Source organism: Mus caroli, chromosome 9 (assembly GCF_900094665.2).
Source record: "Mus caroli chromosome 9, CAROLI_EIJ_v1.1, whole genome shotgun sequence".
NCBI classification, from domain to species: Eukaryota; Metazoa; Chordata; class Mammalia; order Rodentia; family Muridae; genus Mus; species Mus caroli.
Genome location: NC_034578.1, coordinates 111,336,216 through 111,357,663, shown reverse-complemented (window position 1 = coordinate 111,357,663; position 21,448 = coordinate 111,336,216). Strand labels below are relative to the sequence as shown.

At 44.7% G+C, this 21,448-nt stretch overlaps 1 protein-coding gene across 1 annotated transcript in view; it reads right to left on the bottom strand.

The window, feature by feature from the left end:
• Positions 1 to 12,797, bottom strand: part of Gadl1 (glutamate decarboxylase like 1) — a 167,839-nt gene extending 155,042 nt beyond the window's left edge. Inside the window, exon 1 of the mRNA XM_029481848.1 lies at positions 12,759 to 12,797. The gene's annotated coding sequence lies outside the window, so the exon portion shown is untranslated. The remainder of the gene's footprint in view (positions 1 to 12,758) is intronic.
• Positions 12,798 to 21,448: the final 8,651 nt, after the last annotated feature.

Genomic DNA, 21,448 nt, shown 5'->3' with positions numbered 1-21,448 from the left:
TGGGTATGGGTGGGTAGGGAAGTAGGGGGGGAGGGTATGGGGGACTTTTGGGATAGCATTGGAAATGTAATTGAGGAAAAGATGTAATTAAAAAAAAAAGAATGAGGGATTGTTTATAGGAACATGGATGAGACCTAAACAGCTGTGTCACTCTGTCACCTCTTAAGACCATGAGACCACATGTAGCTTGAACAAAATTGCACAGAGCTAAGAGGAAAGTAAAGAAGGGGTTTCTGTCTAATGACCATTTATTTACCCTCTTCCCCTGGCCTGATCTTTAAGAACCCTGGTGGGCTTATATGACAATCCCTGACTCCCCAGTAGAGCAGACCACTATTCATCTCTGCCTTCATCATCCTCAGAGAAGGTCTTTGGAAGGTCACATGGTAAGTGACTTATATGGGTCACTTTGAGGACCTCAAGGCAGCCCTCCCTCCCCATCCATCTTCAGAGGACATCACCACTGACAAGGCTACCAGGTGACCTCCTCCATGAGGAAATGGTCTGCATCTCTGTATTAATTACTTTTCTTATTGCTGTGATAAAATATCTAATCACAGCAAATTAAAGAAGGGAGGAGGGAGGGAAGGAGGAAGGCTATATTGGGGCACACGGTTTGAAGCACAGTCTATCATGAAGGCAAAGGCGTGGCATCAGGCGTGTGAAGCAGCTGATCACATTGCACCCAGGCAGGAGGCAGGAAGGAAGGAAGGGATGTTAATGCTCAGGTCTTTCTCCTTCTTATACAGCCCAGAACCCCAGCCCAGGGGGTGATGCCACCTACTTTCAAGGTGGGCCTTCTCACCTCAAATAATCCAATCTAAACACTCCCACACACAAACACACCCAGGGGCAGATTTCCATGGTGATTCTAAATCTTGCCAATTTGACAGTGAAGATGAACCCTCACAACTGCCTTCTGTGTGTCCACAGGACACCATAGAAACCAAATGCCCAGCATGGCTTGCTCTCAGGTGATGGGATAGGATCGGAGAATGTGTGACAGCTTCCCCCTCTTGCTCTCACACTTTATTCCACAAGTGGAGATGTACTGCTGACTTATCGACACTCCCCCTCTCTTGCCCTTGGCCTCACAGGTAACCTTTCAACACACACTACACTCTCTTTGCACTCTGAGCCAACTATGATTTTGCCCTTTAGGCCTGGTGTGTTGTGGTGAAAGGAAAATAGAATTGTTTAGAAAGCTCTGCCTCAAGGCAACCGCCTGCCTTATGAAGCCATCAACTTGCTTGAAAGGCCTGTTTCGACTGCCCGAATCTAAACAGTCCTCTCCTTCCTCTTTGTTTTCTGCCTACAAAGATCATAATCTCTCTGAAGCAGAGAGGTGAACTGCATGCAGAGAGCCACAGAGGTGATGCAGAGGATGCATGTGGTAAGTCTCAAAGTGTCCTGTGCATGGAGATGCTTCCAAACTGGATCATAGTATGGGTTCAACTGCGTTAGAGTCTCAAGTAAGCCAAGTTCATGGCTGTGACCTGTGTCTCAGTGGAGCCGTCACACTTACTCACAGTGTGAAAGGGGTATGCATGGGAGTGAGTCACCCAGCTGCCAGCTATGTTAATGACCCTCTCGGTGCTGATGGACAAAGTGCAAGTGGAGACTGAAAAGGAGGGGCTGGAGAGATGGTGCAAGGGTGGAGAACACTTGTCCTTCTAGAAGACTCTAGTTAGACTCCTATCATCCTCATACTCCAAACTGCCTGTTATCTCGGCTCCAGAGGAGCTGTACTGGACAACTGTACTGATATGCATATTTTTACACACAAACACCCATGGACACACATGGACATGGGTGTTTGCACTGGTGTGCACACACTCACACACAGACATACATGGACGCCTGTATTTATATACACACAGACACACATGGATAATTGCACTGGTGTGTACATACCCACACACAGACATACATGAATACCTGTATTTATATACACACAGACACACATGGACACCTGCACTGGTGTGCACACACTCACACAGTCACATACATGTAGAGGAATTTTAATTCAGCAACATGGTTGCTCTGGCAAGGGATCACATCCCAAACCTTCTAGGTCTGTGTGATCCAGCTAGAATGCAGACATGACCTTAGGACAAGCCTTTAAGTCCAAACAATAGAAGTAAGGTTGGTTTTCAGAAGGACGCAGCCATGCCTGAAAGTGACGTCTAATTGAGTGACAGAAAGATTTGACAGAATGAGTCAGAGACTGTTTTACAGAGACAAACTGCAGTGAAGACAGAACAAACAAGAGGAGGAGATGGGAGGTTAGAACAGATGGCCAGAGTTAGTTTGAGGTCACATAGAGCAATTCAGTCAGAAGCAGAGAGAAGATAGATTGAATCAGTCATCTTGGATAGAAGTTTGGGCCAGAATAGCTGAGTTGAAACAGCCAACCAGAGTTCAGAAAGAACTAGAAAGAGTGAGTGTATTCAGCAGTCAGCTTCCAAGACAACAATTGCATCTGGTAAATAAAAGATACTTTTACACATATGGGCATCTCTACCCCTGTATACACACACACACACACACACACACACACACACACACACACACACTAAATCCTTAAAATTAGAAAGACTGCAAGAGAGAAAATACTGGCACAATTCTCCCCCAGGGAGAGACAAGGCGCAAGTCCAGTCCATGCTACAAGCAGAAAGCTGGCATTTTCCTCCAACTTGGTCATAAAATGTTATCAGTTACTTCGAATCATGAATAAGAGCTGCAATTATAGATACCAACAGTTACATAAAGTATTGCTCCATTTTAATTATGACTTCTATGGGAGCTTCTTATCTGATAAAAATTAAATCAAATATCTAGGATGTATAAAAGAGCGGAGAGGAAGATCAGAATTGGCAGAGCAATGTCAGTGCAGCAGACACACATGGACATAGATTCCTCCTGTGGTGGACTTGTGAGAAACAAGTTGACACCGTGCACAGCCCAGCCTTCTGTGGGCTGAGCCATCGAAACAAGAGATGGCAATGCACATTTGAGAAACAGCACAGTCAAGAAGTGTGCCAAGTGGTGTCATCTTGCACATCAAGACCTGTGCGAGGTCTGCAAGGCCTTTCCCAGGGAAATGAGCAGTTGTTGTTGCCTGTGGTGTGATCAGAAAATCAGGGGTGGCAGCATCAGGCGGGACTTGCCTGGGTTTCTTCAGGACACAGGAGGTAAAAGACCTTCCCAGCAGCTCCTGGAGAGGGAACGTCCAGCTCTTCCACCTCCAGCAAGAAGACGGGACATCAAGTGAGGGATGGGGTTTTCATCCCACAGTCACACCTCTGACCCATAATTGTTTTTGTCTGAAAGAATTACAGGGATGGAAATGGAGAGGAGCCTGAGGAAAAGAAGGATCCAGCTCAAGGAGAGGTCCCAAGGCTTGACACTATTACTGAGGCTATGGAATGCTCACAAAAAGGGATCTATCATGACTGCCCTCTGAAAGACCCAACAAGCAACTGAAAGAGTCAGGTGCAGATATTTGCACCCAACCAATGGACAGAAACAGCTGACCCCTGTTGTTGAATTAGGGAAGGCTGAAAGAAGCTGAGAAGAAGGGCAATTCTGTAGGAGGACCAGAGTCTCAATTAATCTGGACCCTTGAGATCTGTCAAACACTGGACCACCAAACAGGTAGCATACAGCAGCTGATATGAGGCCCCTAACACACATACAATAGAGGACTTCGGGATCTGTGTTCATTCAGAGATGATGCACCTTAACCCTCAGGAGACTGGAGGACCCAGGGAGTTTAGAGATCAGGTGGGGGGGGGGCATCCACGTGGAGATGGGGTGGGGTGGGGAGGAGGTGTGGTATGTGGAGCAGTCAGAGGGTGGATGGGGGAGCAAGGAATGGAATATGGAGTGTAAAGAATAAATCACAAATAAAATTAAATTTAAAAAAAAGAAAATCTCTAGTGATGGCGCTTACTGGCAAGGAGCAAGGGACTTGTGTTCACTTGTGTTCACTTGTGTTCACTTTTGTTCACTTGTGTCCACTTGTCCATTGCTGGTGGGAGTGCAGAATTGTACAACCACTTTGGAAATTGATTTGGCAGTTTCTCAGAAAATTGGGAATAGTTCTTTAAAAAAAAGTTCTCCGTGTGTGTGTGTGTGTGTGTGTGTGTGTGTGTGTGTTTCGGAACAGGAAGTGTTATCCAAGTCATCCCCTTTGCTCTGTTAAGAATAGCAGAACCCAAAGCTCCTCCAACCACATTCTTGACTGCATTTGTCCTTCGCTCGGAAGGGTTTAGTCAAAAGCAACCATATCTAAAACCTGCTTACCCGAGAGATGCGTACTTATTGATTCATCCGACCCAATAAACATTTGGACAGTGAGCAGGGGAGAAAGCACTTGTCTGAGATAAGAGGGGGGGATGAAGAGTTGGGGGCAGATGGGTAGAGATGTCTGAGAAGAGCTTTGGATTAAGCCCAGAAGGCCTAGATATGGCTGCTTCAAGAGCCAGCGCCGAGAGTGCCAAAGGTAGACAGACTGCTGTAAACCACAGAGCCACCTGCTTGCATTCAGTCAATGTACAGCCTCTGAACTCCCCAGAGGCTTTGTGTGGGAAGACTGGTCTCTATTTGGTCTCCTCAGCCACACACCACATCCATGAGGTAAGGAGTGTTGTCCATCCTGTCCCTATAGCCAGACTCCCACCTCACCTCCTGCTCGCTCACAGCCCCAACACGGACTGCCCTAACAGCTGCTACCATTCTCCCACCAGCAAATGACAGGTGAAAGAGTGCCCATGGGCCAGTGAGAAGGCTCAGAGCTGCGTCCGAGCCCCAGGGTTCTCATGGTAGAAGGAGAGAACTGAGTAAGGGCTGCTCTCTGACCTCCTCATTTGTGCCCCATCGCACGCGTGTGTATGCACTCACATACTTGTGGATACGTGTGCATACACAATAAACAAACAAAACCAAATAAAAGTGTGTATATGTCAGTGTGGGATGGCCAAGGTGCCATTTGTCCAGAAGCTAGATGCTTGCGTTGACTGGATTCCCAGGAACGGGTCACTCTAGGCAGCTTGTCAACTCCATGGTGTATCTGAAACATTGCTGCTTTCTCCACAGAAAAATCAGGCCCCTTCTTGGATTGTTTTCTGTGGTTTTAATTAATTTTCACCCGGTTGTTTCCCTCTGTCTCGTTTATGATAACAAGTGCTGAAAGGCCATAAATGCTGAGGTCTGAGAATTAATTAGGACGCATTTCAGAATCCAATGGAAGCCTGTCGTTTGACACCAGAGATGACATGCGTGCGTGTGAGAGAAGGTATAACCAGGCCAGAAAGAAGAACATAGCTGGTAAGGCTGGCTTCAGATGAATGAGAAAAACATCCACACAGAACAGGACCCTCAGCCTTCGCCTGCAAACAGACTCTTTTCCCTTTTAATTTTTGGCACCAGCAGTAGGGACTCACTTCCAGAAATACAAATTAGTAGAAGAAACTAAGCTAAGTCCACTTTCTGCCCAGTCACAGCCCTGGTTCTGAGTTCCTGGGCACACCTCCTTGTCAACCCCAGCTGCACTTGGATAAATAGGTTATTCCTTCTCAACAGACGGGACTCTTATCGAACATACTATTTTGCAATCTGCTGTAATTTAAATTACTCAGCATTTGCATTTTTCAACAGAGTCCCTAGTGCTAAATATTTAATGCATACCAACATTTTACTATTACTATAGAGTGGGAGAGAAAAAAAAAAGATAATTGCTTTAGATGTTAATGAAAAAGTTCAAAAACAAACTGTAAGAAATATTTGAGAACTTTTGAACAAGATCCACAAAAGCTGAAAATATCAAAACTCTGCAAAATTACCCCCATAATGCATCCCATTAGTACTATTTAAAGTAATCAGCAAAGGAAAGCATGCATTTTAACTATCTTGTTCTAAAGCTTAATGAAATTAATGGGAAAAAAATGAGGAGCCATTTAATAAGACACTTGATTGTCTAATAAGCCTGATAGAGAGGATGATTTTTGTGCCAGTTTCCAGAAATTCAAGGGTGTACCTGGGCCAGGAGGCAAGTCATGTGCAGAGGAATCGGTACAGTGAACACATTTATATACACAGAAGGGGAAGGTGATGTTTTCTAACTGTGAATCCCAGCATCTGGGCTTCCCATCTCCCATGAGGAGCAATAGAGGGTACAGGAGTTAAAGTTCTATGATAGACAGTGGACAGAGCCTGAAAAAGATAGGGAGTTAGAATAGCAATGTCTAAGAAGAGATTCTCAGAGAGAGGCGCGAAGAGGGAGGGGGAGGGGGAGAGATAGGACGAGAAAGAATGCTGAATCCCTTAGATGCGACTGTTCAGAGAGCCAGCTGAAGGTAATGTATTCTACTGCAGACTTCCTGACAAGGAGCCACCTTCTAGCCCTGATTCAGAAGGCAACCCTTGAGAAGAGGAGAGGGAGGGACACTGGAGAGATGGTTCAGTGGGTAAGAACGCTCACTGTGCAAGCAGAAAGAGTGAAATTCAAATCTGCGACCACCATGTAGAAAGCTGGTCATGGTTATGCGCTTGTAACCAAGTCCTGGGGATAGGATGAAGTGGGGTGAGTGGAGTGGGTAGAGACAGGGTCCCTGGGGCTGTGGTTCTACTCTGAGATTCAGTGAGAAACCCTGCCTCAGGGGAGTAAGGGGAAGAGAGTGAGGTCTATAAAGAACAAGGTCAGTACCCAGAGCTCTCAGCAGGCAGTAAAAGTCAGGCGCTGGTTATCATGAAAGGTAGCATGCGACTGCTCATCGCAGCCTCCATGATAAGCATCGAGGAGTGATAATCATTGCAATGGCAGTTAGAGAGGGTTAGCATGTGCAGAGTGCCAGCCACGGCTAGGTGTCTGTGTGTCTCTTAACCTTTCCCAGAGCTCTGAGGACAGACACCAGGACCCGGAAGCACAGTCTGGCTGCTATGCCAAGGAGTACTGAAGAGAACTGGTGAGAGCTGAAGGTGGTTTAAAACACTCAGGCTCAGGCCCCAAACAGAGAGGAAACGGTTACAGACCAAGCATTCCTGACCTGCTATAAAATGTCCACATCACTGAGGAGGGAATGTTTAGGGCAGTGGGAAGACAAAGGCCCCCTTAACTGTGATGCTGGCCAAGCCGGGCAGTCAAGATGACAACAACGGGCTGGAAAATTAATGCTCTTGGTTGCTAGCTTTGACCGGTTTTTTTCTGACTTTCAGTTTCTTTTTAATTACTCATCAGTTTTAAAAACAGTTACTCTCTCTCTCTGTCTCTCTCTGTCTCTCTCTGTCTCTCTCTCTCTCTCTCTCTCTCTCTCTGTGTGTGTGTGTGTGTGTGTGTGTATGTGTGTTTGACACAGGGCCTTATTTAGCCCAAGTTGGCCTTGAACTCCTTATATAGCTGAAGATGACCTTGAATCCTGGATTCTCTCGCTTCTGTCTCCTAAGCACTGGGATTATGGGTTGGAGCCACCACTCCAGGCTGTGGTGCTATTTTGTGTCCCTGGGAAGTCAGAAACGAAATGTTCCAAAATAATTAAGGGGTCAACTTCATCAAAGTCAGCTGAGAGGATCACTGGAGAGCCCAGTGGCTAGTGCTGTGACTGGCCCTTCAAAGCGTGCGTTTAAGGCATGAGGCTGCTTCCTTACAAGAGCAAAGCCAGCCCCTTAGGCTCTGAAAGACAAGAGAGCTGGAAGGACACCTACCCACCAGATGCCTGACCCTGCGTTGATTCTTTGCTACCTATCTGCCTAAGTCCTTGCATGAGATCTAACCACCACCACCAACAACAACCCCAAAACTTAGAATGCATTCAAATAATATCTTATACTCCAGCATAGTTTGGTTAGGTCACGTAACTGTGTGTGAACTCAGGTCTTTAAAATCATGACTACTGTTTCATGTGTAAAGACTTATACATTTTTCCCTTTGTGAATATCTCCAAGGAGAAAAGGGGAAATACATGTTCAGATTTTAAATTCGACAACAAACAGGGTGAACTGTCTCAGGAACTATGCGGTATTACCTTAAGCCATCTACTGTTGCCTCTTGTTTCCCCCACGAGACAGAGTCGCACATAACTCTGGCTGGCCCTAAACTCACCATAGCTTAGGATAACCTTAACCTCCTCCATCCAGCTAGAATCACAGTTATGTTCCATGTGGTGCTAGGAATCCGAACCAGAGTGTGGAGTGTGCTGGGAAAGCCCTCTGCCAACAGAGCTTCATCCCCAGCCCCAGCCCTGTCTTATTCACTCATTTCACCGAGCAAGTGCACTCCGGATGCACATCCCTACCATGCACCTGCATTTGGCAAGGTGCTGGCAATGCAGTGCATGTGAGTGGTCCCCATTCCCAGGCATCAGGAGAATCACAGGTGAAGGGATCAGGAGTACAGTGGAGCCAACAATTAGCAACATGGGTTAGTTCTCCTAGCTGTCAACAGTTAACGTTCATAACTCCACTTGCAACCTATGGACAGGAGATGTCTACATATGCAAAGCCCACTGCTGCTACAGCCTCTCTGTTTTTCCTGACTGTCACAATAATCTTCAGTAATGTTTATTTTTATCCCTCTTTGCCAATTAAGAAATTAAGTCTTGCGGAGAGAGAGGGCTCAGTTCACAAGGTGTTTGCATTACGAATAGGAGTTGGATCCCCAGAACCTATGTAAAGTGTGGGGAAGGTAAAATAAGAAATTCTCTGAGGCTTGCTCTAGTCAATTGGTGAGTTCCAGGCCTGTAACCAAGCCTGTATCAAAATAAGGTAGAGAGCAGCTAAGAGGAATGGCACTCAAAGTTGACCTCTGACCTCTGCATGCACGCTTCCAGACTCGCTCACAATGCAGAGGGAAACGGAGGTTCACGGGACTCTGGCCATATATCCAGGGACATGGAATCTGAAAAGACCATGGAGCAGAGAACTTTTCATGCCTTCTTCTCTTCTCTCTGTTCCTACAGTTGCCCTAGGAGAATGGCTGAGGTCCTTAAGGATCTGCCTGCTCCCAGAGCACCACCCTAAGCTTGGACTCATCTATCATGGTCAAGAGGAACCATCTCTGTGAGGCTGCCCTGAGCGTGGGACTATTACAGAGCATGCCCTGCCTCTCAGAGCCAACTTGTCTACTACGCTCAGCAAGCAGAAGGCTCTCCCAAAGGAGCAGCACCCACTGTCTACCCTGTCCCTACACATCTTGCATCTTTCCCACCCCAAAGCTGTCCTTCCCATGAAATGAGACTTGTATACCAGGGTCCTCTCTGGTGCTCTTCTTGTGGTCCTTGAGAGGCAGGCAAGGGATGCCACTCCAGGTGATCTGCTCCCTCTACTGCCCTGCAGAGTCTGAGGTTAGCAGCTAGGATGTGCGCGCAGAGTTGGAACCCTCTAGTGCACACCCAGCGTTACGCTACCATTTGCACACATAACAGCTTCCTTCTTACCAACTTACTAATGGGCTTAGATCAGATGATCCTGGCAGCTTAGTAGAGTAAGGACAGGATCATTTGCCACATGCTGGGTTATTCCCAAGTTGGGTTTCATTCAGGGAGGTCCAACCAACAGCCCTTGGGTCACATGCACCCCAAGATAGCTGTGAATGTAGTCCAAAACAAAATTGATTGCAAATGTAGTTAAAATATTGACAGTGCTTTTGGTAATAATTTTCAAACTGTATTTCACAGTTCTCACAGCAACTGTGAGATGAACATGGTCCAGCAAAACCAAATGTTGAATATTCCTGAAACAGGACTGGATAGATAGCTCAGTAGTCAAAAGCACTGGTTGCTCTTCCAGAAATGAAGAAGGGTGATTCCCAGGATCCACCTGGGGTCTTACAACCAACCATCTGAAATCCCAAAGCCAGGGGATTTGATGCTCTCTTCCAGCCACTGTGAGCACAAGACACGCACATGCTACACAGACAGACATGTAAGAAAACATTAAAACACAAAATAAAATAAAGAAATAAATTTTAAAGGGAAAGAAAGAAAAAGTAAGTCTCTCACACAGACAGAAAGAGAAAGAGGGGGAAGGAGAGAGAGAGAGAGAGAGAGAGAGAGAGAGAGAGAGAGTCTTGTTATCAAACATCAAAGTTTCAATTTCATTACAATATCTCTGTCTACCAGTCTTATCCCAACATAGGCAAGTGACATTTCAACAGAGCAGAAAAACATTGCCACCCATCCCACTAAAGTGGGAATCAGGTATTTCCATTGTAAACATATTTTCAACAATAATCAGAAGTAATCACACAGCAGTACATGAGTGGTGGTGGTGGTATATCCAATAGGGAGAATTATAATTTGAGTAAAAAGAATTTTTCATTGTTAATAAATGCAATGGAATTCAGTATAGATAATACCCCAGCATTTCCTGGATGCAAGATGGCTAGATCATAGTATCTATCAAAATATGAAGAAGGAACAAGAATTCTTTATCTGTGCTAGGATTCCTTATGGTCTTTTGCCATAACAGACAGGTCTATTACACACAGTCAATAAGCAAGAACATCATCATTCAGCCTATTTATCAAGTGTCACTCTGTACATTGTCTCATAGACACTTGAGGCTGTATGAAGTCTGACAGGCAGATCCTGTACCTGTTGATGCCATACCAAGCTTATGCTGCAACTCAGGGCCATTAACCATGTTATCACTTGATCACCTGCTCTGGGACACCAAGACAGATTGAGACTTAATCCTTCTGGTCTGTCAGGAATTCAGATTTAAAGTTAAAGAGGCTAAGGATGTGGCCCAGTTGAGGGAGTGCTTGCCTAGCACTAAGGACTTGGGAGGTAAACGATGGAGGATAAGAAGACCAATGTCATTCTTATCAACACAAGAATCTGTGGCCAGGCTGAGCTACACAAAAGGTGATGGAGATGGAGAGAGATCTCTCAGTAGGCAAAATGCTTGCCTTGTTAAGAATGAGGCCTAAGTTCACTCCTCAGAATGGATAAAAATTATATTATACAGATATATAAAACATTATACACATAACATCGTATGTATGTATGTACACACACATATGTATATGCTGTGATCTCAGAGCTGGAGATCTGGAGACAATAGTCTCTTGGGCTTGTTGGACACCTGAATTCACTTGGAGAGCTGGAAGACAATGTGAGACAGGCCGTCTCAGAAAACAAGGAGGATGCCAGGCAGTGGTGACACACACCTTTAATCCCAGCACATGGGAGGCAGAGGCAGTCGGATTTCTGAGTTCGAGGCCAGCCTAGTCTATAGAGTGAGTTCCAGGACAGCCAGGGCTACACAGAGAAACCCTGTCTAAAAAAAAAAAAAAAAAAGAAAGAAAGAAAGAAAAAGGAAAGAAGAGAGGAAGAGAAGAGAAGAGAAGAGAAGAGAAGAGAAGAGAAGAGAAGAGAAGAGAAGAGAAGAGAAGAGGAAGAGAAGAGAAGGAAAAGAAAAGAAAGGAAAGGAAAGGAAAAGAAAGGAAAGGAAAAGAAAGGAAAAACAAAAAAAAAAAAAAGAAAAGAAAAAGAACACAAGGAGGACAGCTCCTGAGGAAAAAAAGTACCCCAAGGGTGAGTTCTGGCCTCCACATCTACATCCATATGTACTGGTACGTATATATATATATATATACACACACACACACACACACACACACACACAGAGAGAGAGAGAGANAGAGAGAGAGAGAGAGAGAGAGAGAGAGAGAGAGAGAGAGAGAGCGGAAGACAGAGACAGAGGCAGAGGCAGAGGCAGAGGCAGAGGCAGAGGCAGAGGCAGAGGCAGAGGCAGAGGCAGAGACAGACAGAGACAGAGCAAGGCATGTGTAAAGTGACGGAGAGGTAGCTGTGTTGTTAGGACACTCACCTTGGAACAGCAAGAGGCAGCGGATGAAATTGAACAAGGTTCCTTCCTGCACAAGAGTCCTTGCCTGACTAAGCCACTGAACAAAATACCCAGCTCTGAAAGTGGCTGATCCTTGGGGTCCCCTGGCACGGTTACCTGACTACCTGAAGAATGGAAGACCAGGGGGAGTTTTTTAAATCCAAGGAGGCCTCATTAAGCTCTGCTCAGTGCCTTCCCAAAGGGTCTTGTAGAGAGAGGAGTTATTCCTGGAGGAGGGCTCCTGAAAGGTCAACAACTAGCCAGTTACTGAGAATCTGAACAATAACGACCTTTCAAAGGGGAGACAGATGCTTCAGGGGTCCCGGGTGAAGTCTTTGGTAATGATTAATTAGAACACACTTAGGTCAGTGGTGACCGGCTACTGCATTTTATCACATGTGTAAAATAGTCCCAAGTCCTTCCCCTGAAAAAGCCTTCGTAAATACTACCTTAAAGATACAGAGCCAAATGATAGCCGAGTTACACAAAACCGGTGCATCATTAAACAACAAAATGCCAGTTACGATCCCAAGCGCATTAGGTTGCCTGTGGGCTAATGATCTCACGGATAAAGGCAGCACACTGAGGCTGTGCAATCCTTGTCCCGCAGAGGCTGAGCTGTCAGTCTGGGAAAGCGCTGGCGCTCTGACTCTGAGCCCATGCTGCAGAGTAAGTGCCAAGCAAAAGCCTTGGCCCCCGAAAGTGCCCCGCAGAATCCCCTGAACTTTACAAAAGTTAACTCTAGAATCAACGGAAAAGATCTAGAAAAAAATGCAAAAATCTGCGAAAATGAAGGCTTCTGACACAACGTTTCTGCTTAAGAAAGAGGAAATAGCCTGTCTGCTGTCCCCTGGGTTAACCAACTAGAAGCTGCAGGACACTGAAGGCCAGGGAGTTAAGCTGGTTACCTTGGCTGGCACCCTGGCTGTCGTCGCAGGCGTGGCTCATCGCGGCTCCTGGCTTCTCTGCTGGGGCTGCAGCGGGGCTCCGTTCTGGATCGCACAGGTGCAGGCAGAGACACTAGAGACCAGGACAAGCCCGCCACTGCTCTGCCGTGCCACCCAGGCTGCAGTGCCCGCCTCCGGAGGCAGCCTGGGGCTCTCTAAGAAGACAGGGTTTGAGCTAGGGCCAGCGTCCCTCCGCCCTGTCTGGAAGGTGGGGAGTAGGTGCCAGGGGCGTGTCACTGGGACAGGCATAGAAGCCCCATCAGCCCCAGGGGAAGGTAGGGGCAGCAAGGCAGTGGGCCAGGTCCTAGTGACCCTCCCACGGTCCACCTACTCTTTTTATTTCGTCTCTCCACCCCCATTCCCCTGGTTTTGTTGGTTTGTTTGTTTTTGAGTCCGTCTGACTCTGCCCTGGAACTCACTATGTAGCTCAGGCTGGCTGTGAACTCTCAGCAATCCTCCTGCCTCTCAACCTTCCACTGATAGGAGTATAGCAACAGCTCTTCCTTGCAGGGTCTGAGCTGGACACACAAGTCTCAAGGTAAATTTGATACTGCTTGTTCCTGGTGCATTCTGGGAACCTATTTTAAGGCACCTGCAGAGCCCATTCATTCAGGACTGCCCTGACATTTAAAAGTTATACAAACGAATCGGTTTTTCCTTCCCTCACTTCAACCTGTTGCTGCTACAATATCCCAAGTTTGGGGAAGGCAAAGTGGCCAGCCGTTTGTTCCGGGATGGTAACTGTTTTAGTTGCTTATCTCTTTGCTGGGACAACATACAGACCGAGGGAACAGAGAGGAGGAGGGGTTTATTTAGACTCACAGTTCCAAGAGGGTACAAGTCTATCCCTGAAGAGGAGGGTGGGCAGCTTGTCTCACTGCACACACAGTGAAGAGATAACAGCTAAATGCTGGGTCTCAGATAGCTTTCCTATTCTGATTCAGTGTATGATCCCCCTGCCCTTGGGTTGGTTCTGCCCACATTCAGGGCAGCACTTTCCCTAAGTTAAACCTCTCCGAAAGAACTGTCACCAACACACCCAGAAACGTGTCTCCTAAATATATACTGATGTAATTGATATTAAATCTAGTCAAGCAGACGCGACGGTGAGCCATCACCGAAGGAAACAGAGTGATATATTAGAAAAATTTAATATTCACCTGATCTTTAGATGAAAGTTTGCTCTCCGGTATAAGCCTCCGAGCTCTGGAGGCTTCATCTCTGCCACGCTCCTTCTGTAAATTTAATGTTAATCAGTGGGTGCTTTTTTATTTCTTTGTCATTCCTCCAGCAGGTGTTTTGTTTAAAGTTGAATTCTCCTTAGAGCTTTCTAACTCAGACTGTGGACATGAGAGGAAGCATTAGTTAATGTTACTTCAAGGCACCCTGTGACAGCTACACGTGGAGTTACACTGGTAATTCCGTCCCAGATGGGCTAACACAAAATCCCGCTTTGCCTGGAAGCCTGCTGTCATTTCCTGTGCAGTATAACATCCTACCTCCTCTAGGAAACAGTTAAGTGTGACCTTGTACACCCAATAAAGGCTGATGGCTTCTGATAGACCAAGTCCACATAATGTTAGATACTTAATGTTGGCTTTAGGCAGATTCTGTGCTTCTCAGATGGTCACCCACCTCTTTATCGATATATTGAGTTTTACTATAAAGAAAGGACTCAGACCAGTGATAGAAGCATAATTAAGAATTTCTGGCGTTAAACTCGATAACTCCACTGAGAAAAATACCAGCAAGGGCCTAAGATGTAGCTCAGCTGCTAGGTAACCACCTCACCTCATGCAAGAAACTTTGGGCTTGATCCAAAAGCCGTCGCTGCTTAAACTCAGGCTGGAGAGGCAGGCAGCTCAGAAGTTCAAGGTTGCCCTAAATTATATAGAGGGTTGGAGACCAGCCTGGACTCCATAAGATCCTATCAGGATCTGACTTCACAGGGAAAAAAAGAAAACCAAACAAACTCTACTCATTAGTCGTGGGATTTGATAGAAGATATTGATATATCGAAAGCCCTTGGCATTCATTGATCATGGTTCTTAGACCCAGCAGGCAATGGAGACAATTATTTATCTGATGATCAGACATTCATTTGTTAAAAGAAAACAGAACAAAAAAAAACACTTTAAAATACCATTTAATATTTGTTATTCCTAATTATGTGTGTTTAGGAGGGACATGAGCATGTGGCTCAGGTGCCTGTGGAGGACAGGGATGTCAGACCCCTCTAGAGCTGCAGTTACAGGCGGTTGTAAAGCGCTTGAACTGGGGCTCTCTGGAAAGGAAGTATGGGCTTTACCTACTGAGCTATATCTCTAGTCCCTGAAAGCAAAACAAGAGCCACTTTTATCATGATATGCATCAAGACCTAGAATAAGACCTCCCATCCCTCCCATCTCCATCCATTGTGTGACTTTTACTGAGATATGAGCAAATGTCCATTCACCCTCAGTGACCAATGAGCTTTCAGGAATGTGAATGTGGAGTTACTTGTGGGAGCCCAAGTGGTTCAAAACCAGTTGCATGCCTTCTGGTCTGGACCAGTGCCCTGAGTAGACCTTGGGCATAAACTCCGCAGCCAGTCCCACAACACCCAGAGGAAGATCCACTCCCAGGCACTCTAACACTCCCAGGATCATAGAATCAGAGGTGAGGAGGACACAACACCTGCCCCAACACTAAGAGTAACAGGGACCAGTGGGACCCAGGCACCCAGGAACTCCACCCGACTAGGGGCACAGGTTCCTTCCAGTCTGAGCCAATTCCCTGAGCAGACCTTGGGCTCAAACTCCACACCCAGTCCCACAACACCCAGAGGAAGCTCCACTCCCAGGTGCTCTAACATGCCCATGATCTAGGATCAGAGATGTCCTGAGCAGACCTTGGGCACTAACTTCTCAACCAGTCCCACAACACCCAGAAAGAGCTCCACTCCCAGGGGCTCTAACACACCCACATCTGCAGAATCTCAGGCTCCCAGGATCCCAGGAGCTTGGTCATACCAGGATCTCAGGGTCCCAGAGGCAGCTTGACTCCCAGGAGCTCTGACACACCCAGGATCTCAGAATTAAAGGATCCTAGAATCACAGGATCACAAAGACAGCTGAACTCTGAGGAGTTCTGACACAACCAGGATCACAGAATGGACAGGCTCCAGTCATATATAGCGAGGGCAGGTAGCACTAGAGAAAATATGAAGATGGGAGGCAAGTGAAAGAATGTAAGCAGCAGAAACCAAGATTACTCGGCATCATTAGAACCCAATTCTCCCACCATAGCAAGTCCTGGATACACCATCATACCGGAAAAGCAAGATTCAGATCTAAAATCACTTCTCATGATGGTGATAGAAGACTTTAAGAAGGACATAAATAACTTCCTTAAAAAAATACAGGAGAACACAGGTAAACAGCTAGAAGCCCTTAAAAAGGAAACACAAAAATCCCTTAAAGAATTACAGGAAAACACAACCAAATAGGTGAAGGAAATGAACAAAACCTTTCAAGATCTAAAAAACGGAAATAGAAACAACAAAGAAATCACAAAGGGAGACAACCCTGGAGTTAGAAAACCTAGGAAAGAGAACAGGAGTCATAGATGCAAGCATCACCAACAGAATACAAGAAATAGAAGAGAGAATCTTAGGTGCAAGAGATACCATAGAAAACACTGACACAACAGTCAAAGAAAATGAAAAATGCAAAATGCTCCTAACCCAAAACATCCCAGGAAATCCAGGACACAAGACAAAACCTAAGGATAATAGGTATAGAAGAGAGCAAAGATTCCCAACTCAAAGGACAGTAAATATCTTCAACAAAATTATAGAAAACTTCCCTAACCTAAAGAAAGATGTGCCCATGAACATACAAGAAGCCTACAGAACTCCAAATAAACTGGAGCAGAAAAGAAATTCCTCCCATCACATAATAATCAAAACACAAAATGCACTAAACAAAAAAAATATTAAAATCAGTAAGGGAAAAAGGTCAAGTAACATATAAAGGCAGACCTATTAGAATTACACCAGACTTCTCACCAGAGGCTATGAAAGCTCCTGGGTAGATGTAATACAGACCCTAAGAGAACACAAATGCCATCCCCAGGCTACTATACCCAGCAAAACTCTCAATTACCATAGATGGAGAAAACAAGACAAAACCAACTTTACACAATATCTTTACATAAATCCAGTGCTACAAGGAATAATAGATAGAAACCATCAACACAAGGAGGGAAACTACACCCTAGAAAAAGCAAGAAAGGAATCTTTCAACAAACCCAAAAGAAGATAGCCACACAAACATAATTCCACCTCTAACAACAAAAATAACAGGGAGTAACAATCACTTTTGCATAATGTCTCTTAACATCAATGGACTCAATTCCCCAAAAAAAGACATAGACTAACAGACTGGATGTGTAAACAGGACCCAGCATTTTGCTGCATACAGGACACGCAACTTAGTGACAAAGGCAAACACTACCTCAGAATAAAAGATTGGAAAACAATTTTCTAAGCAAATGGTCCCAAGAAACAAGCTGGAGTAGCCATTCTAATATCAAATAAAATCAACTCTCAACCAAAACTTATCAAAAAGAGATAAGGAAGGACACTTCATACTGGTCAAAGGAAAAATCTACTAAGATGAGCTCTCAATTCTGAACATCTAGCTCCAAATGCAAGGGCACCCACATTCATAAAAGAAACTTTACTAAAGATCAAAGCACATATCACACCCCACCCAATAATAGTGGGAGACTTCAACATCCCACTATCAGCAATAGACAGATCATGGACACAACTAAACAGAGACACAGTGAAACAGAAGTTATGAACCAAATGTATCTAACAGATATTTATAGAACATTTCATCCTAAAGCAAAAGAATATACCTTCTTCGCAGCACTTCACAGTTACTTCTCCAAAACTGACCATATACTTGGTCATAAAACAGGCCTCAACAGATACAAGAAGATTGAAATAATCCCATGCACCCTTTCAGATCACCACAGACTAAGGCTGGTCTTAAATAACAACAAAAACAATGGAAAGCACACATACACATGGAAGCTGAACAACACTCTACTCAATGATAACTTGGTCAAGGAAGAAATAAAGAAAGAAATTAAAGGCTTTTTAGAATTTAATGAAAATGAAGACACATCATACCAAAATTTATGGGAAACAATGAAAGCAGTGCTAGGAGGAAAACTCATAGCTGTAAGTGCCTCCAAAAAGAATCTGAAGAGAGCTTACATAGCAGCTTGATAGCACACCTGAAAGCTCTAGAACAAAAAGAAGCAAATACACCCAAGAGATGAGTAGAAGGCAGGAAAGAATCAAACCAAAAAGAAGCAAAAAGAACTAATCAAAGAATTAACAAAACCAGGAGCTGGTTCTTTGAGAAAGTCAACAAGATAGATAAACCCTTAGCCAGACTAACCAGAGGGTACAGAATTAATAAAATCAGAATTAAAAAGGGATACATAACAACAAAGTATATCTTAAAATAACTTTTCTGTTTATTGAATATTATAAGTTGAAAATATTTAAAATCATGTAAGAAAAGAAAAGGAAAGAAAAGAAAAGGAAAGAAAAGGAAAGAAAAGAAAAGGACCAATCAGGACTGCCCTCCAAAAGACCCAACAAGCGGCTAAAAGAGTCAGATGCAGATATTTGTACCCAATCAATGGATCCTGTGGTTTAATTAGGGAAAAGCTGGAAGAAGCTGAGGAGAAGGGTGATCCTGTAGGAGGAATAATAGTCTCAACCTGGATCCCCGAGATCTCTCAGACACTGGACCACCAACCAGGCAGGATACACCAGCTGATATGAGTCTTCCAACACAAATACAGCAGAGGACTGCCAGGTCTTGGTTCAGTCAGAGAAGATGCACCTAACCCTCAAGAGACTGGAGGCCCCATGAAGTTTAGAGGTCTGGGGGGTGGGAGGTGGGGGGGAGGGTGGGGACAGGGGAATGAGGAGGAGATATAGGATGGGGAGCAGTTAGAGGGTGAACTGGGAGGGGGATAAAATCTGGAGTGTTAAAAAAAAAGATTAAATAAAATTTAAAAAACAAAAACAAGAAATAAAAAACCAATCACATTACTAAAAACTCTACCCCAGCATGGATAACTCACAAAAGTTGCATCCCAGGGACTTCCTGTACACTTACAAGTGGCACAGCTGTCACTGGAGGGTCTCCACTTCCCAGCAGATGCACAGCCTCTATAATCTTGAGGAAGGGTCTTGTGAACGTGTAAGATTCAGGAGCTTCCTGAGCCTTTGTAAGTTGGCGTATTCTATGAACTTTAACAGAGTGTTTCAATTTAGAGCAAATAGTAACACGATGCCACCATTGGCCCTTGATGTGTAAGAGTGGCTCTTCCAGCATGAGAGTCCTACTATGGAAGAAATGTTCAGTGCAGTCAAGTCCAACTGACTGAGTTGGAAGCTACCAGTCATCAGAGTGACTTAGAGGTAAACTCTGAAACTAAACAAGATTTCTTTGTTATAAATCATTATCCATTTCTAATGAATTCCATTGCTCAGCTAGGAGGCTCTCTGAAACACAACCCGATCATTAAAGACAGAAGGAAAATATTTGAGCCAACCAGGCTGTGGCCATATACTGTCCCAGACAATATCAGATATTTCTGTTTCTAGTTTAATGGGTAAAGCAGATTATGTGGCCAAACCTGACAAGAGCAGGATCAGAATAATGATAATCTTTCCTCAGAGATTTATAATAACCTAAGGAGATACACCTCTGGGTGTTTTTGTGAAGGAGTTTTCCAAGAGGATTAAATGAGAGATAACACACTCTGAATTCACATGTTTGTGAATAAGAATATAGCCTACCCCACAGGCCACCTGGAAGAGGAAAGAATGTGAAAACTCAGAGGGCAGAAATGGTAAAAGCATATTAATTGTAGTTCTGCTTGTTGTGACGAAAAATCCAGCGCAGAGCAATGTAAAGAAGAAGGAAGAGTTATTTGGCTCTGAGGAAGACAGGTGGTACCATAGAGTGTGGGGGAGGCTGGTCACACTGCGTCTGCAGTCAGGAAGCAGTCAGAGATGAATGCTGGTGCCCACTCATCTTTGTCACTCAGCCCATGGCTCCACCCCGTGGGATGATGTTACTCAAACTCAGAGTTGTCAGGCGCCGTCTAGGAAAGGCTAAAGGCATGGCAGTGAGGTTTCTGGAGATGGCCCACCATTTTGTGTGACGTGTGATGGGTGAGCTCTCAGAATGCAGGGTCCTGAGAGACTTCAATCCCAGCATTGGGTCTTGCCGCTGATATGCCTTTCCTGTCACTATGACATAATCTAATGATTCCTGAGCATCAGCCCACCCTATTGGGCCAAGTCCATGCAAATCAACATGAATATGAACTTTCATGAATTAATGCTGTTTAGATGAATTAATGGCTTTATAGAATTCCTGAGTTGATTCAAATAATTTTATGAAGAAAACACAAGGAGACTGTTGTTTTGCCAGACAGATGTAGTAAGGTTAGAATCAAGAATGGAATGTGTTCACTCCTCATAGAACAGTAAGTAAAAGAATACAATGAGCTTTCACGGTTATACAGAAAGGGAGAAGTCAGCTTGGGACAAATTTGTGATCAAGGAAAAACGTTCACTCTAGGTCAGGTTCAGTGATGAAGCCACAGGTGTGCACTATGATAAAGCAAGGCTAGGTGAAACTGTGGCTTTGAACTTATCATGAATTTATAGAATGAAACACTGCTTTGAACTTACTATCAACATCTTTCTGCGACTCCCCTTTTGTGTAACATTTTATCTGAGTCAATTTTCTAAAAACTTTTCTCTAAAAAGATATAAGAAGACCAGAAAGGGGAAATAAAGTGTGGCTTGGGGAATTCTGCCCCATCCACCAGATGTATATATGTATATGTCTGTTTGTCTATATGTATGTATGTACATACATGAACAGGTATATGAGTCTATATGTAAGCATGTATTAACATTTGTGGAGTTGATGAGACAGGTCGTTGAGCCCAACCAGTATGTATGTGGGTGTTTGTGTATAGGTGAGTGTGTGTGTATCTTAGTCAATATTTCTTCTATTCCTGCACCAATATCATGACCAAGAAGCAAATTGGGGAGTAAAGGGTTTATGCAGCTTATACCTCCAAACGGCTGTTCATCACTAAAGGAAGACAGGACTGGAACTCAAGCAGGTCAGGAAGCAGGAGCTGATGCAGAGGCCATGGAGGGATATTACTTACTGGCTTGCTTCCACTGGCTTGCTCAACTTACTTTCTTTTTTTTTTATATGAATATTTTTTAATTAGGTATTTATTTCATTTACATTTCCAATGCTATCCCAAAAGTCCCCCACACGCTCCCGCACCCACCCACTCCCACCTCTTGGCCCTGGCGTTCCCCTGTACTGAAGCATATAAAGTTTGCACGACCAATGGGTCTCTCTTTCCACTGATGGCCGACTAGGCCATCTTCTGATACATATGCAGCTAGAGACACGAGCTCTAGGGGTACTGGTTAGTTCATATTGTTGTTCCACCTACAGGGTTGCAGATCCCCCCAGCTCCTTGGGTACTTTCTCTAGCTCCTCCATTGGGGACCCTGTGATCCATCCAATAGCTGACTG